The sequence below is a fragment of the Schistocerca piceifrons genome, chromosome 4 (assembly GCF_021461385.2).
Source record: "Schistocerca piceifrons isolate TAMUIC-IGC-003096 chromosome 4, iqSchPice1.1, whole genome shotgun sequence".
Classification (NCBI taxonomy): Eukaryota; Metazoa; Arthropoda; class Insecta; order Orthoptera; family Acrididae; genus Schistocerca; species Schistocerca piceifrons.
Genome location: NC_060141.1, coordinates 299,768,117 through 299,772,833, shown reverse-complemented (window position 1 = coordinate 299,772,833; position 4,717 = coordinate 299,768,117). Strand labels below are relative to the sequence as shown.

The window sequence follows — 4,717 nt, the reverse complement described above, 5'->3', positions numbered from 1 at the left end:
CTGGAATACAGTGGTAGGGGAAGGAGTAGAAGAAAAGGTTACAGGAGAGTATGGTCTTTGGACAAGGAATGAGAGAGGAGAAAGACTATTACAGTTCTGTAATAAATGTCACCTAGTAATAATGAATACTCAATTTAAGAATTACAAGAAGAGGAGGCATAGTTGGAAAAGGCCGGTCATACGGGAAGATTTTAGTTGGATTACATCATGGTGAGACAGAGTTTCTGAAGTCAGATACTGGATTGTAAGGCATGCCCAGGAGCAGATATAGACTCAGCTCACAGTGTAGTAGTGATGAACAGTAGGCTGAAGTTTAAGAGATTAGTCAGGGAGAATCAATACGCAAACAGGTGGGATATAGTAGTACTAAGGAATGACGAGATACGCTTGACCTCCTCTAACGCTTTAAATACAGCAATGTGGTATAGCTCAGTGGGCAGTAAAGTTGTAGAGGAATGGCCATCTCTAAAAAGGGCAATCAAAGAACTGGAATGAAAAACATACAGGGTGGTGCACGAAATATGTTACCATTTTGTTTTTTAATATAAACTTTATTGTCAATAGAATCTGAAAGGAACGTATACTACAATGAAGAGTCGTCCATGGATATTTGTTCTAACTCAGTACATGCTCAATATGTCCACCATTTCGTTTCCTAACTTCCTTCAAACGAACACTGAAGTTAGTGATTACCCTACGGCACATGTCTTGTAATTTCACTGCGAGCTTGAAGAATAAGTCTTCTGAGCTCCATTAAATCACGTGGACGTTTCGGGAAAATTTTTTCCTTTAGGTACCCCCAAAGAAAAAAGTCAAATGGATTGAGTTCTGGACTATTGGGGGGCCAATTTTGTCCATCATTGAAGCGACCTGGAAACCTGAGTGAAATGATCCACATGTCGAAATGCTCATGTAAAAACTCCAACACAGTGTTTGCAAAATGGTTCAAATGGCTCTAACATCTTAGGTCTTCAGTCCCCTAGAACTTAGAACTACTTAAACCTAACTAACCTAAGGACATCACACACATCCATGCCCGAGGCAGGATTTGAACCAGCGACCGTAGCAGTCCCGCGGTTCCGGACTGCAGCGCCTAGAACAGCACGGCCATCGCGGCCGGCAGTGTTTGCAGTATGTGGCCTTGCTCCATCTTGCATGAACCGCTGCGTGTTGAAGGGCAAGGCAGTAGCAAGAAGCTGTGGAATGAAGCTATTGCGAAGCATGCTCAAATAACGCACACAGTTTCTTCGAAGAAAAAGGGTCCAATAAGTCCGTGACTGGAAATTGCTGCCCACGCTGTAATCCTCGGAGCATTATGTTGTCGTTCATGAAGCACTTGTGGGTTTTCAGTGGCCCAAAAGCGTACATTTTGTTTGTTAACCACACCGTCTAAATGAAAATGCGCCTCGTCTGAAAACCAAACGTTGTTGAGAGTTTCTTCCCTATCCTCCGCCCACTGAGCAAACAGTAGTCTCTGCTGCTTGTGTTCTTCAGTGAGCTTCTGTGCACAGGTCATCTTGTATGGGTACACATGGAGGTCACTTTTAAGAATGCGTTGAACAGAGCATCTGGATATTCCCAGTTGCACTGCTGCCTTTCTATCCGATTTCCCGGGACTTCTCTGTACAGCAACTCGTACCGCTTCAATATTCTCCGGCGAACAAACAGGCTTAGGCCGAGGTCGCTTCGCTTCCAACACTGTTCCTTCCTGTACAAATTTATCGTACAACCTGTGGATGGTATTCTTGCAAGGGACCCATCGTGTGTTAAACTGTTGTCGAAAACGCCTCTGAGTCACAACAAGGCTTTTCGTTTCATGAAAAAGTTACACAATTGCCGATCGTTGCTGTGTCGTCAGTCTTCCATTGTCAGCCATTGCTGCTTACCAGTCTCCTAACGGGAGTATCGTGAATGACACGTCATTTCGTAACTCATTTGTTTTTCCAAGCTCTGCTGGTACTGCCGTAGAGAGCCCGGCGGGATGTCTAATGTGCGTCGTAAATTGTGAAAGAAACAATTGGTAACACATTTCGTGCGCCACCCTGTAGGTACGAAGGAGGTGACTGCGAAGAAACTATGGGTAACACATGAAATACTCCAGCTGATCGATGAAAGAAGGAAGTATAGAAACGTTCAGGGAAATACAGGAATAAAGACATGCAGGTCCCTTAGGACTGATATAAACAGGAACAGCAGAGAAGCTAAGGTGCAATGGCTGCAGAAAAAAAATGGGAAGAAATCGAAAAAGAAATGATCGTCGGATTGACTCAGCACATAGGACCGTCAAAACAGCCTTCTGTGAAATTAATAGTAATGTTGGTAAGACTAAGACTGCCTTGGAAATTCCACTGCTAAGTGTAGAGGACAGAGCAGACAGCTGGAAATAGTTCATTGAAGGACTATGAGGGAATATTTGTCTGATGTGATAGAAGAAGAAAGGGGAATCGATAGAGAAGAGATAACAGGTCCAGTATTAGAATCAGAATTTAAAAGAGCTTTGGAAGATTTGATATCGAAAAAGGCAGAAGAGACGGATAACATTTCTAAAATCATTGGGTGGAAGTGGCCACAAAGAAACTATAACCGCTGATGTCCAGAATATACGAATATGGCGATATATCATCCGACTTTCGGAACAACAACATTCACTTAATTCCGGAGACTACAAAAGCCGACAAGTACGAGAATTATCGCACAATCACCTTAATAGCTCATGCATCCGAGATGCTGACATGAATAATATACAGAAGAATGGAAAAGAAAATTGAAGTAACAGAGCTGAGAACAGAGAGAAACTTAGCATTGGGATTGATGGTCATGAAGTAGATGAATTTAGGGAATTCTACTACCTAGTGCGCAAAATAATCAATGATGGGTGGAGCAAGGAGGATATCAAAGGCAGGCTAACGCTGAAAGAAGTCATTCTTGGCCAAGAGAAGTCTACCAGTACCAAACATAGGTCTTAATTTGAGGAAGAAATTCATGAGAATGTACGTTGGGAGCATAGCACGGTATGGTAGTGAAACATGGACTATGGGAAAACCGAACACAAGCTAATCGAAGAATTTGAGATGTAGTGCTACAGAAGAATGTTGAAAATTAGGTGAATTGATAAGGCAAGGAATGAGTCGGAGAGAAAAGGAATGTGTGTAAAATACTGGAAAGAGACAGGACGTCTGTTAAGACGTTAGGGAATAATTTTCTTCTTACTACAGGGAGCTGTAGAAGGTAAGAACTGTAGAGGAAGACAGAGACAGGAATACATCTAGCAGATAATTCAGGACATAGGTTGTAAGTGCTACTCTGAGATGAAGAAGTTGCCACAGGAGAAGAATTCGTGGTGGGTCACGTCAAACCAGTTAGCAGACTGATGAAAAAAAAAAAAGATAGGTTATATTGCTTGGGGATCCAGGATCGTGGTTGTGCCAAAAAAGTCTATGAAAGGGACATGGAAATAAAGATACTACTTTGACTATCGTTATCTCAATAGCAAGACTGTAATGGATGCATAACTCATGCCAAATATGTCTGAAGTTTCGATCACTTGGGACAGTGCCCGAACTTTTCGACCTCGATCTGACGAGCAGTTATCATCAGTTTGAAGTGGCTGCAGAGGATCTTTCGGAAACTATATTCTGCTTGCTCTGAAGCTAATATCAATATAGAAGAACGTCATTCGGCCTAAGAAATGCTCCAGCAACGTTTCAGAGATTTTTGTACAGCTTGTTGAGGGGTTTGAAACCACAGCAGAGTCTCGTTTACCTAGATGACATAACAGTATTTTCGAGTACCACGCAACAGCATAGGCAGCGTCTAAGGGAAGTGTTTAAGAGGTTGCGAGTGGCACATTTGACATTGTGTCTAGAGAAGTGTCATTTTGGATTGGAGGAGATGAGATATTTGGGCCATTTTATTAGTAAGGACGGAGTGCAGATGGATCCAAGGTTGGTACAGGCAGTACGGGATTTTCCAGAAGCAAAAAACAAAGAAATTCAGTCCATTCTCGGCATCTCGAATTTCTATAAAATTCGTGGAAGGATTTTCCGTCGTAGCGACAATAATCACTGTGAAATGATGATTAAATCAAGACACTAAGATGTTGACAGACGTTGACATACATCAACGGGGAAGTTGAAAATCTGTGCCCCGACCGGGACTCGAACCCGGGATCTCCTGCTTACATGGCAGATGTTCTATCCGTCTGAGCCACCGAGGGCACAGAGGAGAGTGCGACTGCAGGGATTTATCCCTTACACCTCCCCGTGAGACCCACATTGCCAACTTAATGTCCACACATTACATTCGTAGTGCCCCTGCCCATTACACTCATTACTAGCGGCAGACAATCTTACCGAGTCCAGTAAGAGTTCGGGCTATGCGTGTGCATCCAGAACAGAAGAAGGAGGTCAATGGCCGGTTAGCCTTAACCATACGAAGAGTAAAAACCCTAAGAGATTTTGGTCATATGTAAAATCAGGAAGAGGGTTAAAATCATGTATTCATTCTCTCAGCGACCACACCGGCACAGAAACGGAAGATAACAGAGAGAAGGCCGAAATACTGAATTCAGTCTTCCGAAGTTGTTTCACCGCGGAAGATCGTAACACTGTCCCTCCTTTCAATCGTCGTGCGAACGTCTAGATAGCCGATCGCGGAATTGAAAAACTGCTACAATCGCTTAGTAGAGGAAAGGCTTCAGGACCAGATTGAGATATCT

At 43.1% G+C, this 4,717-nt stretch overlaps 1 non-coding gene across 1 annotated transcript; it reads right to left on the bottom strand.

Annotated features, from left to right (window-relative positions):
• Window positions 1-4,142: 4,142 nt before the first annotated feature.
• Trnat-ugu lies at window positions 4,143-4,217 on the bottom strand. The gene has a single exon. It is a non-coding gene; the product is annotated as a tRNA-Thr (tRNA).
• Between the last annotated feature and the right edge of the window lie 500 nt (window positions 4,218-4,717).